The 14,169-nt window shown below is 44.0% G+C and overlaps 1 protein-coding gene across 1 annotated transcript in view; it reads left to right on the forward strand.

Annotated features, from left to right (window-relative positions):
• Window positions 1–11,119: 11,119 nt before the first annotated feature.
• Window positions 11,120–14,169, forward strand: part of LOC147703684 (perforin-1-like) — a 434,024-nt gene continuing 430,974 nt past the window's right edge. The window contains exon 1 of the transcript XR_015297309.1: window positions 11,120–11,255. The gene's annotated coding sequence lies outside the window, so the exon portion shown is untranslated. The remainder of the gene's footprint in view (window positions 11,256–14,169) is intronic.

Below are 14,169 nucleotides of genomic sequence, written 5' to 3' on the forward strand. Positions count from 1 at the left end.
CCCCCCCTAACGGCCCTTTATAATAAAATCTTTTTGAAAAATGGCAAACTCCCAGAGTCATGGAACGATTCAACAATCTCCATCCTTTTAAAACCAGGCAAAAATCCTAAAAAATGCGAGTCTTATCGCCCAATATCTATCCTAAATTGTGACTACAAGATCTTCACACAAATCATGGCGAAAAGACTAGGGAAAAATGCAGGGTCGGTGATAAACTCCAATCAAAAGAGCTTCATGGCAGGAAGACACCTACAAGAGTTGACACATGAGTTGATTGGGGCAATTGACATTGCCACCAGTGAGAGGTTACCTCTATCGATAATTACAATTGACGCTGCTAAAGCGTTCAATAGAGTGAACTGGATATACCTAAGTGAGGTATTAAAGAAATTTGATTTAGGGGTAAATATACTGAACATGGTGGAAAATATTTATAACTACCCTAAGGCAAAAATATGAATTAACGGTAATCTAACTGAAAATATGCAGATAAAGAGGGGAACACGTCAGGGGTGTCCTCTCTCCCCGCTCCTATTTAATTTTTATATTGAGCCGGTGGCTGAAAGTCTTAGGAATCAACCATTAATTTCTCCCTTTTGTTATCAAGGCTGGCAAAAAAAAGTGGCCCTTTACGCTGATGATCTTATGATCTTTACCTGCGATTTGAAGGAGGCCCTAAATGTAATAGAAGAGACCCTAACCAATTTCGGGAAAATTTCTGGCTACCAAATAAATCAGTCTAAAACTGAAACCATGACCTGGAACGAGGAATTCACGAGCCTTTATAGTAAGGACAAAATTATATACTTGGGTATTGACCTCGTTAAGGACCTGGATAAGGTAGCCAATATCAACATTCACAGAATAGAGCTGGAGGTGAAAAAGTTGCTGAAAGTCTGGGGTGGTCTACCATTATCGATTTTGGGTAAATCAAATATTGTTAAAATGTCAATCCTGCCAAAATTTACGTTTGTTTTTGGTGCTATCCCGCTGGATTTTAAAAGGGAAACCATAAAGAAAATCCAGGGAGATCTTTCGAGTTTTATTTGGTCTTCAAAAAAAACAAGAATCGCTTGGAGCAAAATAAGGAGAAGGAAGGAACAGGGGGGGCTTGTTAGCCCTGACCTCCTGGAATATTGTAGAGCTTTTCAATTTAAATCTAGCAGGACGTTGTTAGGCTCATACGATGACTACCCAACGTATCTACAGAAAATGACAAATAGTACTAGCCATTTTTTATTCAAATTCGGCCATCCGAAATATTTCAAAAAAGTAAAACTGAAGATATTGAAGTCAGCCGCTAAGTTGTGGTATTGTATAAGATCTACCTTGGATATCCCTCTTTTTAGTGACAAGGCCCTGATATGGGATTCGCCGAGCACCCCAGAGTGCCTCAAATACAGCCTTGCGGTTCCCTTGAAATCAGCAGGAATAATAGAGTGGGGGCAACTTTTGTTTCAGAACAAGATACTGGACTGGGAGATATTATCTGAAAATACGAATTCCCTATTATCAAAATTTAAATACTATCCACTCTTAAGTTGGGCAAAGTCACTAAAAGAAGTTAGAAAAGGAAACCTGCCTTTAGAATTAAAGATGCTGGAAAAGAAACCTTTAAAGAAAGAAATATCCTACTGGTTTTGGGCCCTTATTCCAGCAGGGGAGGAAGACTTCCGGATTCCAGAGAGAATATGGGGGAAAGACCTGCGGACGTTGGATACAAACAATCTATGGCAAGTATCAATGAGCCAATGAAATGAAATGAAAATGAAATGAAATGAAAAATAAATTTATAAAAGCACGATTGCTGCCCGGGGGCGTCCAAGCGCTAGGAACCAACAGAGATGGCACGACAGAGTAGCTAGCTAATTTATTGTGGGAGGTTAAACAGAAATGTTTTTAGCTGTTTTCCGAATAAAGATAGGTTGGGGTTAGATCTAAGAAGAAGAGGGAGTGAGTTCCAGGACTTGGCGGCATTATAGGTGAACGTTCTGCCGCCAAACCTTGCCTTTTTTATTCTTGGAGCTATAGCCATGAAGGCCTGGCTAGATCGGAGGCTTCTGCTGGGTTGATACTGTTTTACTAGGTCACGGGTGATCATAGGACCTGTGTCCCAGAAAGCCTGGTGGGCAATACACATGGCCTTGAAAAGGATTCTCTGATGCACTGGTAGCCAATGCAGGCTAATCAGTCCAGCTTTGGCTGATAGTCTGCGTGGGAGCTGTAGCAGTGTGCGGGCCGCACAGTTCTGCACTGTCTGAAGTCTACGCAAGGTGTACTCTGGGGCACCAAGGTAGAGGACATTATTGAAGTCTAAGCGGGATTGTATCAAACCCTGGATGGCCACCTGCTTTGCCTCCATAGGTAGAAGAGGGAGGATTTTCTTTAACATCCTAAGAAGGCCAAAGCATGTAGCCGAGAGTTTTGTAGCCTGGATGTTAAATGAAAGGGTCTTGTCCAGCCACACCCCGAGGCTCTTAATGTTGTCCTTGGGTGCTGGAGGGGTGCCTAGACAGAGGGGCCACAAGGAGTTGAAAAAGATGGGGTTTGAGGGGCCCAGGAGCATCAGCTCCGTTTTATCCCCATTGAGCTTGAGGGATGATGAAGACATCCAGCCCTTTACCTCCTCTAGGCACTTTCTTAGCCCACCTGACAGTGGCATGTCGGCCTCCTGCGCCAATGAGACCACTAGCTGAGTGTCATCCGCATAAGAAATAATCTTAACCCCAAATGGACGAACAACCTCAGCCAGTGGTCTCATATAGATGTTGAAAAGCCCAGGGCTTAAGGAAGAGCCTTGTGAGACTCCACACCTCAATGGTCTACTCATGGACACTGTCTCTCCATCGTATACTTGAAAAGATCTATCCCTCAAGAAGGACTTGAACCAAAGCCAGGCTTTATCCATTATTCCGACACTCGAAAGACGGCTCAGCAGGGTGTCATGGCTGACCGTATCGAATGCCGCGCTAAGGTCAAGGAGGATCAGTGCCACTGATCCTCCCTGATCTAGGATTTTTCTAGATTCCTCGGTGACTACTAGGAGGGCGGACTCAGTTCCATGTTTGGGTCTAAAGCCCGCCTGGGTGGTATCTAACAGTTGGTTGTTTTCCAAGAAGTTCACCAGTTGGAGGTTAATGTATCTCTCCAGGATTTTACTCACCCAGGGGAGCAGGGAAATAGGCCGGTAGTTGCTAAAATCCAAGGGATCCAAATTGGATTTTTTTAGCAGGGCTCGGACCATGCCCCGCTTCCAGGCGGGGAGGACAGTGCCAGAGGTGATGGATACATTCAGAAGGTCCATAATGGTTGGTAAGGTGACCTGGGATGCTGACATCAAAATATCTGGAGGTGCCGGATCACCTGGGGATCCAGATTTTACCTTACGAGCCACGGATTCCAAGGTTTCCAGATTTAAAAGGGGGAAGTGATCCAGTATAGGTGGAGGCTCTGATGGAGTGTCAAATTTGTTTGGGCCTGAGCTAGGGGGGCAGTGACTATAGAGGGGAAGGATGAGTAGATTTTAATGACTTTTTGGTGGAAAAATTCTGCCAGGTCATTGCAGTGGGCTGTTGTTTTTACCTCGTGCAGGCTAGAAGATGGAAGTTTAGTAAGTTTTTTCAATATATGAAAAATTTCTTTAGGTTTGGATTTGGCTAGTATAATCCTATCAGAGAAATATACAGATTGGGCAGCTTTGACTTCGGCTTTGTAGGCATTAATTGCCTCTCGATAGCTAATTTTTACCTCCAAAGAGTAGTCTAGACACCATTGTCTTTCTATTTTCCTGCATTGGCGTTTCTTTTCCCTGAGAGCCTCTGAGTACCAGGGGGCAGTTTTTTGGGAACGTTTCAGCGTTATTTTACTCAGGGGAAGAGTGGCTTCAAGGGATTGTGTGATCCAGTCTTCATAAGCCTGATTGGCCAGGCAAGGGTCCTCATTGTAAAAGGGTTGATTACTGGTGAGCTTACTTATCCATTCATCAACTGGCAGCCGTGCCCAGGATCTAGCTGGTCAATTGTGACATCTACTGCACTAAAAAGAAATCACTTATATACCACTCATAGAGCGTATTGGACACCGAAAAGGTTATCCAAACTCAGCGGGTCCACAGTGAAGAGCTGCCTGAAATGCGGATTACAGAAGGCCGATGACCTGCATATGTTCCGGCAGTGCCCCCATCTCAATGGTTTCTGGAAGGATGTGGGTAAGACTCTAGAAGAGGTAGTGGGAAGTCATCTAACTGTAAGTACTGATTTAGTTATCTTTGGGGTGACGGGCTCAAGTGTGGCAGGAAATCTAACAAAAGCTCAGGAAAATCTGGTTTTCCTACTGATACTTTTGGCAAGGAGAGAGGTGTGTGTAAAATGGATAAGTCCAACCCCTCCACTCCACAGGGAATGGCTATCTTCAGTGTTAAAAGTTTATAATTTGGATTTAAAAAAAAACCTTTTTCTAAGAAGTATAAATTCTAGGAGATATGGGAAAATCATCATATGGGTTAACGTTATCGAATCGCAAGGTTTTGACATATTAAGTGCATGTACTCCTTATTCTGTTACCAAGTCCAATGATTACGTGCGAGCAACGTAAAATCAGATGAAGGCCAGAAAGAGTAGCCAGAATGGCTAGCTCACCCCCCTCGGAAAAAGTAGCCTTCTCTTAAAGTAAATGGAAGTAAGGGGTTCCTTCTCTCCGAAACTCCTGAGGGTTGCTGCCTAGACCCGTAAGTATGGTAGCGAAGGTAAAGGCTGGATTAAGGAACAAGCATTGGAAATGCAATAGGTCTCGCACCATTAGAGTTAGTGCTTTTAGAATTGTTTATGGGATTTTTTTGTAAATGTTTAGCATTTTTGTTTCCTGTAGCCTATGCTAAAGAATTACAAATAAAAAAAGCCATAAACATTTCTAAAAGCTCTAACTGAAATGGTCTGAGACCTATTGCACTGTGTGAGGGTGAGGGGTTGAGGGTGAGTGAGGGTGAGGGTGAGGGTGGGTGAGGGTGAGTGAGGGTGAGGGGTTGAGGGTGAGTGAGGGTGAGGGGTTGAGGGTGAGTGAGAGTGAGGGTGGGTGAGGGTGAGTGTGGGTGAGTGAGGGTGAGGGTGAGTGAGGGTGAGTGAGGGTGAGGGGTTGAGGTTGAGGGTGAGGTGTTGAGGGTGAGGGTGAGTGAGGGTGAGGGTGAGTGAGGGGTTGAGGGTGAGTGAGGGTGAGGGTGAGTTAGGGTGAGGCGTTCAGGGTGAGTGAGGGTGAGATGTTGAGGGTGAGTGAGGATGAGTGAGGGTGAGGGTGAGTGAGGGGTTGAGGTTGAGTGAGGGTGAGGGTGAGTGAGGGTTGAGGGTGAGGGGTTGAGGGTGAGTGAGGGGTTGAGGGTGAGTGAGGGTGAGGGTGAGTGAGGTGTTGAGGTTGAGTGAGGGTGAGGGTGAGTTAGGGTGAGGGGTTGAGGGTGAGTGAGGGTGAGGGTGAGTGAGGTGTTGAGGTTGAGTGAGAGTGAGGGTGAGTGAGGGTGAGGGTGAGTGAGGGTGAGTGAGGGTGAGGGTGAGTGAGGGTGAGGGTGAGGGGTTGAGGGTGGTGAGGGTGAGGGTGAGTGAGGGTGAGTGAGGGTGAGGGGTTGAGGGTGAGGTGTTGAGGGTGAGTGAGGGTGAGGGTGAGTGAGGGGTTGAGGGTGAGTGAGGGTGAGGGTGAGTTAGGGTGAGGCGTTGAGGGTGAGTGAGGGTGAGGTGTTTATAAATAAGTATATTTAAGACTTAACTTGCTATGATGGCCCATTCATTATTATAATCCGTTGTTGAAGTGTTGTAAACGTTTGCACTCGCCCTGCCTCGTCCGGTTTATATGCAAGTCAGAATCCTTAGATATAGCTTGCATACGTAGGAAAGAAGCGTGTTTTAAAATAGCAAGCTGTTTGATGCGCTCTTAAACCCTGTGAGCTAGCTATTTACCCCAGGGGATAGAAACAACTACAAAATCGGCAACGGAACGTAAGGAGTACAGGTAATAGATTTAACATGGCCAAGTTAAAGCGCTATGAAGCATACTCACATACCCTGACGTGCTTCATGGTAAAGCAGCAGGAAGTGTGTGCAGATGGAGCGTGGTAAACAAAGATAGCAGGAATGGAATGTATGGAGTGCGGATAATAGATTTAACAGGCTAAGTTAAAACGCTATGAAGCATACTCGCATACATGGACACGCTTCACGGTAAAGCAGCAGGGAGTGTGCGCCATCATGTTGCCTTCCTTATCACGCTGCCCAGGAGTCAGAAGGTGGACAACATGGACAGCGAGAGGGGAGCATGGAATTTACAACTTGAACGGCTTGAGGCGGTGAGGGAAGGGCTAAAGGCAACAATGTCACCGGGTGAAAAAAAAGCGAAAGAGAAAGCAGGGTAACCTGACCCAGGAGGGGGGAGGAGGGAGGAGAAATGCGTCTCGGCCGGAGCAGGGGGCGGAGCAGGGAGAGCGGGCTTTGAAATGCACTTCACACGGCCGGCCGGTCGTGAAACTGAAAGCATGGCCGGCCGGCCGTGAAAGCCTTTGATGCCGAAGGGGGTGGAGCGGCACCAGCTGGGAGAGTAGGCAAGGCAGGCGGCTGGGGGCATGTGCACGCGCTTTTAAGCTCAATGCGCATGCGCATTGAGCTTAAAAGTCATGGGCACTGCAAGGAATCGCCACGATTCCTTGCAAGTTGGACAAAGAGTGGATAAGCCCCCATAGTCTTGCTTGCTCGATGCGCATGCGCATCGACAGGCGAGACCTAAAAAAAGGACCCTGAGAACTCCTTACTTTAAATGTTGCACAATGAGGACTTTAAAAAATAAAGACTAGAGCATCTTACACACTTTTGATTGAAACTAATACTGTGTGGCATGCTCCGCTCTCAATTGCGTGTGTGGCGAACAGGCCAGGAACAAAAGAGGCTGAGCAGGACAGAGGAGCGATTTACGTTCTAGTCGACACGAGTATGCCTCACGTCCTGCCTCTCTTTGCTTACCTGATTTCCATCTGGGTGGCTCTGACGTTTGTTGGTGTTCTCGTGATGGAATCCTGTTCTTCACTGCTGCTTTCACCTGACACAGCGGGGCCTTCACTATCCATCTGATGACAGCAGTTCACCCAAGTTACTAGAAAGGTGCAGTTTGTGAATACCGAAAAGTAGTAAACTAACTCAAAAGTGTAAGTTACATTTGTGAATATGGGGCGTAGATTCACGTTTTTTTAAATTTTTTAAATGACTAAAAAAGACGGTACCAACAAATAAATACGAGTATATCAGCAAGAATAGCAATTTGTCTCTTTCTGTATGGTGGCTTATAATTATATGTAATGTCTTCGAACCGTTTTCATGCTGAGCCCTCCTTCAGAAAACAAAAATGTTTCGACTTGCCCCACGTTATGTAGTCTTTTAAAATGTTCAACAATGAAAATTAACAACTGCAGAAATAGCACAAAATTATGGGGTTTTAAGGACTAAACTTCAACATATAAGAACAACATAACAGTCAGTGTGAATGTTTCGGCCCCTATCCTCGAAACATTAAATGTAAATTGTGTTCAAACAGTGTAGAGCAGAGGGGGGCAAATGAAGGTGGGCCTATCTCACACACAAAAATGAGGAGCATGGCAGAATAGACACTGCAAGGGAAAACAACCATCTGGCAGAGCTACTGGCCTCAGCCGTGTATGCTGAGAGGCGTGTGAGGAAGGGAAATGCCATTGAACCATCTGGGCGTGACTGGTTCTGGGAATCCCTTGATCTGCACTCACTCACCCTCAGCCATCTCTCATAAAGGTCCAGTTCACCTTGCCATCACAGATTGTCTGCTGATTCTTTGGGGTCCTTAGCTGCCCCACACAGAACCTCAAACAACCCTAACAACAATGGTATAACAAATAACCCGGTCCAGGGAGCCCAGAGCTCCAGGCACTGTGTACGGGCGGTATGCTCCTGGCCTAAGACATCATGACTGGGTCCAGAGCATGTGGGGGCCCCCACCATGTACTGTGCAGGGGGAATCATCAAGGTTATTTACGCCACTGACTAACAGAACCTCATGGGGTTCTGATAGACGTTTAGTCAGTCTTTAGTCAGTCTTTAATAAACCTGAGTCAAATCTAGGAGCTACAAAGCTATCTCAGCCAACTGCAAGCCAGCCTAGAGCCGACCTCTGAGACCCTCTGTTAGTCCAGAAATACCATCTGTCAGTGCCCCTACTATGCTGACAAGAAGGCCCCACTGAGATGGTCCATAAGCCCCTACTCCCTTCAAATGAACTTCCCCAAAAAAGTTAGATTTCCTTGCCTAGAGATCAGCTCTTTCTATAGGGTCATAAATCGCTCAGCTAAAGGGTGATAACCTCAATCCATGGTAGTTTTCTCAACTACCTAGCAAATTTATGTTACTATTTGAACACTCCACAAAAAAAGAGTTACCCAGATATACCAGAAAGGACCAGGAAGTGAAAAGAGATAACAAAAAAGATTATTCCTTTCTGTGTTTTTCAGTGATAATGTGATCAATCACAACGGTATACAGTGAACCAAAGGAAATCTAAATTAAAAAAATATATAGCAGCACATAAAATATATCCTTCATTTATTATTTTCTTCAGAGTAACAAAATTCGATATTGTTATGATTCTAGACACATTTGTTGGTGCAGTTAAAACATGTACATATATAATCAATACAGAATAAAAATTCAGCATATAAATTTTCACTTCAATGGGATGATTTTTTACAATAATCCATCCAGTAATAACAATTATTCAAACTAATATCTCAAATATAGAAACTTATTACATTGCTGTTAAATAAAAACCAATACATTAAAAACAAAAAACTTTATCCTTGTGTTGACGCGTTTCGGTGTGTCTTTTTATTTTGGAAAACACCTTCCTCAGGACTCAAAATTTAAAAACACCTAGATTTAGGTTAACTGGCGCATCCCCAGGGATGCGCCAGTTAACATGCGCCACAGTGCGCCACAGCTCCGCCAGCCATGGTGCGCCGCATTTATAATGCGGCGCACCATGGTGCAAAAACAGCACAGATGCGTGACGCATCTGTGCCGGAAATGTGGCGCATTGCTGGAGTTGCGTCGCAAGTGCGACGCAGCTCCAGCAAGGCTCGGGGGTGCCTCATTTTAACAATGCTGCGTCAAGATCTACGCCTGCTTCAAGCAGGCGCAGGCTTTCGACGCAGCATTGGCTTAAAGTGAAATCTCATAGATTTCACTCAGCCACTTTTGCGAGGCGCACCTGCCCCGGAACGCCCACCCTGCGCCGAAACGCCCACAAGCGGCGCAGGGCTTTACAACGTGACGCATCTGCCTAGATGCGTCACATTGTAAATCGTTCGTAGGGATGCGCCACGTTTACGCCGCCTTGCGTGACGCAACAGCGGCGTAAACGTGGTGCAAGGGCCTCATAAATCTGCCCCCTAGTCTTCATCCAACATGTTTAAAAATGAATGCATACAATACAGACTCATATATATAACGTGTGCTGATACAACATGTATACAATGCTTTCTTTGGTTCAATATATAAACTCAAACTAAATGCAATCAAGAGTGTATTTAAAACTCGACAATACTGGAGTACTCCAGACTAATGTAGTCCTGCTCCTTATTCCTCTATATTACTTAAGGCAAGGCTTTTGTGCTGGTTTCACAACTGCAGATTATATAAAGACAGGAACTATGATTTTTTCATGTTTCATCTGCTTAGTGTGGGGTACCCCCTCCCTATTTAATTAAATTATATGGGGTTAAGGCAGTCCCACAGTCTTTTCCATATTAACTGAATTTACACTATCTGGATAAAATGTCCCAGTTGCTTACCCTTTTTAGTCGCTGGAGGTCCAAACAGTTTGTTCTGTTTATGATCTTTTAGGCCTCCAAAAATGTTAGGTCAAATTTCATAAACTCTAATTGTGAATATCAATAGGAGTTTCTTACTTCCAATACTTCCTATAGTGTCAGATTTTGATTGTTGGATTTGCTATTTTTCATACTTTCTACCATTTGATTTAGAAGCTGTTTGTTGATATATACCCCTATAGTGTATAGTCGAAAACACATTCATTTAGTGATTATAGTCCTGACACTGAACTATCTCGATACCACCCGTTATGGCTTACAACACTTACCCTTTTTATGAATGATATCCTTCTCATAGAATCCCTCTCTGGGGTATTCTTGGGTGAATCTTGGGGCTTGTTAAGTCGCCCTTCACGGTCCAACATCCACCGCTTTTTATAATTTAAGGCGATGCTCAGACCTATGTGATAAGAATAAACATTCCTAGTTGTAATAGGGATTTTAATGGTAACATCATATCTATTAATACTATAGGGGGAATGTATTTTTCCTTTTCCTGCTTTATAGTAAAAGGTTAATCCTATATGCAGTCCCCCATTTATCCATAGTCATGACAGAACTGGGCACGCCGATATGCAGCATTGTTTCCTCTAGAGGTGACTTGGTAGCTTGAGACACGTTTATCTTCCTGAATCACTGTACTTTTCAGCATTTTAATTATTATGCATAGCGCCTCATAGGTACCGCATCAGGCAGCATTTGGAGCACAAAAAGAAATATAGTGAACCAGTCAAAAGAAAACATATCTGTAGCATAGTAGGAAAGACCTTAGGCTGAGGCGCAAGTCTAACTAGAAATTGTATTTGCGTCTGTATTGTACTTCCGTTCCATTAAAGACGCGTGCCAACAGGGTTCACTCCCAGTTTTGTGCAAACACTTCCACTAGGATCTACTACCTGTACGTAATATATCAACTAAAACCATGTACCAGAGGTAGTAATCTGGTGCACACTGCACACGCCCTGTTCACAATTTACTTACAGTCACATGTAAATGTGGTTCAACAATAGCCTAAGTAATGGGGCAACTGTGCTTTGCATTCTGGTGTGTGTGCACTCACCATGTATACATGAAGGCACAGAGAGATAGCAGAGGGCCTGGTGTAGCAAAAGAGAAGTAAATGTGGGTCCGATGGCCTCCCCCTCATCGGCACGCTTTAACTTGCGGTCGACGTGTTATGTTCTATTTGAGGCAGTACTTAAGCCGAGAGGCCTGCACACAGTGACACCTGATTTTAAGGCTGCTGGGGCATGTTCATCTACCGCTGCTTAGTTCACTCACAGTACCTTATAAAGTGCAGAGTACGGCTTCGCTTGAAGAACTGAAGAGTCAAGGACAAGCGGACAAAAGCACCAGCGAGAGAAACACGTCGAAGGTAAAAGAAACACCGGTGGTTGGTTCTTTAGGTTACTCCAAGGTACAAACAGGAAAAAGCGAAGTTCATGTAATCTCCTTTTGCATAATTAGGCACAAAAAACACAGAGGGCATTCCGTGAAATTACGCCAAATGTAAATCTGGCATTTAGCATTATATTTGAGCATATATTGCATCCTCACATCCATTTTGGATGCACAGATGCATTTCAGAAGCAAATCTATCTCTCTCGCTCTCACTATTCAACCATCTTGATCTATCTTACTATGTATCTCTTTCTATCTATCTTTCTTGGCCATTTTAGGTCTGGTGTTGCACATGACTTTTTGATTTTACAAATAGTATGTGTATAACATAATTAATTAACGGGGTTGTCAGCCAGACGTCATCCATTGGTCCGTTGATGTGTCGTTCACATTTTTCGTCCACCCACTCCAGCATACATCATAGGTCAATGTGTCAGCCCACTTCAGCCACTGGCTGCCTTCACTGTGAGTTATGACAAGCTGCCCTTTCACAAGGAGCACACCCATGCACAAAGTAGTTTCCTTCAGTGCTAAACACTACTATGGTAATGTGTGCTTCTTTCATAGCCAAAAAGTATTTTGGCTTTTAGCAAATGGTTTTTTTTCAGATTGAAGAGGGCCCAGCAGGTTTTTTCAGGGTTTGTCTCACACAAATCATATTCTAGTGGAACTTACCACCCCTGCTTTTATTTCTAAACCTTTGCAAGCTTTACACAAAGTTTGCAAAATGAAAAAAAAATATTCCATAGAATCCCCGCAAGTAAGCCTCTGCATCTTTGATCAACCCACCTTATTCTCCCTTTGAAGATGGCGGCAGCTTTCAGGGTCTGGGAGCATAGACTGGTGATATTATTTTTATTCCCAGTCACTTTTGCTCTGTCCAGTGTTGCACAGTGATGTCAAACCTAAGCCTTCTCCGGACACTGTGTGCTGTCCAGAGACCTGCCTTTGCTGCTTCTTCCTCAACAGAGGTGCCAGTAGTGAGACAGACAGCATCCAGGAATCACTTGAGGGAAACGTAGACTACCTTTGCATGGGCTAACTGGAGAGAGGAAGAAGGGTTTATAAGTAGAGTGTTGGGGGGAACAATCTCTGCTGATAATGCTGGTGAACATCTCGTTCAGATCAACTGGGATTTCCTACTCAAACTCCATAAAACATGCGGTACACCTGTCCTGGGTATCTCAGTAGTTCATGACCTTTTGGTGGCATGCAAGCATAGGTGTTTGAAGATGGCATGCACTTTCTGTGCACCTAATAGAGAAAGACTACCACATTCAAGCAGCAAGGGCTGGACATTTAAATCTAGTTCTGAGAACTTTAACTAGCATTTTGTATCCTTTATAAAGGCTTTTTACACAGGTAGCAATGTTGTCTTTAAGTCATGTCTTTGGCTGAAAGCAAAGACAGCATGAGAATGACAGCTGGTATTCTGCAATGGAAAATGTGCAGCGAAATATAGCATTACAGTCCAAGAATAAATGCAGCCCTACATGCCTCCTGCAAATGTGCATCACACTGGGATCATCTCGAATAACTTTATTAAGTTGAAATTGCCTTTGCTAAGTGAATTTCTCAAATTACATTATTACTCCACGTCATGTAATTATGTGCTGCCCACTGTAAAAAGTTATCATGAGCACACAGAAACAACACGAATGGCGAAACACGAGTTACTGTTGCTTACTGTGCTTATGTTTTTTACACTACGATTTTTAGCAAGACATGAATCCTCAACTCCAACAAGCATTGGCACAGTCAATAGATTTCGCACATGGGCGAACTTTTCGCTTTGGCAAACGGATGGTTGTGGCGTACAGGGACGGGAAGGGGGAAAAAGAGACAGGGTGTAATCAACAATCGAGGAGGAGAGCAAACAGGGATGGGAGTAGGGCGACCAACTGGCATGGGTGCAAATTCAGGATGGTGGGTGTGAAAATTTAGGACAAAAATTCAGGATAGAAGGTCAAAATTCAGGACAAAAATTTGGGACAAAAGGTACTTTTTCCAGTCAAATCAGAGGAGGACGCGCAATAGTATGTGAGTAAGTAAATTGACAACGAAAATAAGTACAAGTTAAAAAAAGTTTATATTAGATTGAGAAGACGTGCACTTCACGGTTTTTCAGTTTGCACGCAGCTTTGAGCCAGTGTGCAGGTCTGTTTGTGGTATTTCATTTGATAATAATCTATTTCATATAATTCCTTTCTCTCTATTCTTTAAATTCATATTTCATTTCCTTTTCATATTTTTTCTATTCCATATTCCCATTCATTTTGTGTTCCTATTTTTAATTTGATCATCCTCTTGTCCTTCCTTTATTGTCAAATGTCTTAAATCTCATACTTAGTTTCTTCCTTCGTTTCCTCACTCCATTTGTGTCATACGTCTTTTTGATTTACCATTTTACTAATTTATCTTTCTGTCGCCGCTTTTGCCAACTTCGGTACCCTTGGGCCCCTCCCCATGGCTGCATCACCGTGATTATTTTTGTTGTGTTTATTAGGTTCTTATCCTGTCTTGTGTTGATCTACGACCACAGTTTAAAGTTAGGAAGGGCGAATAAACTCTTCTATGTGACGAAGCCGCCCTTCCTCCCCTGCCCCCCCCCACCCCCCACCACCACCACCACTTAGTGGGTGCTTCAATAAACTCTTGGCTCCTTGTCACTCTTTATGTGATAGTCATCCCCAGTCAAAATGACAATGGGCCTGTCCACAGGCTGAGTGAGGTCGGGGAGGGGCTGCTGCAGGCCTCTGGAGTTCGAAAGAGAAGTGCTAGATTGTCACAGGGAAACTGCAAAGCAGCTTGCTGCAATCCCAAAATTGTGGACAAAAGGCGTCCGTAAGAGGAATGATGACGGATAACGGACAAGAAAGCAAAATGAC

This window comes from Lissotriton vulgaris, chromosome 7 (genome assembly GCF_964263255.1).
Source record: "Lissotriton vulgaris chromosome 7, aLisVul1.2, whole genome shotgun sequence".
NCBI classification, from domain to species: domain Eukaryota; kingdom Metazoa; phylum Chordata; class Amphibia; order Caudata; family Salamandridae; genus Lissotriton; species Lissotriton vulgaris.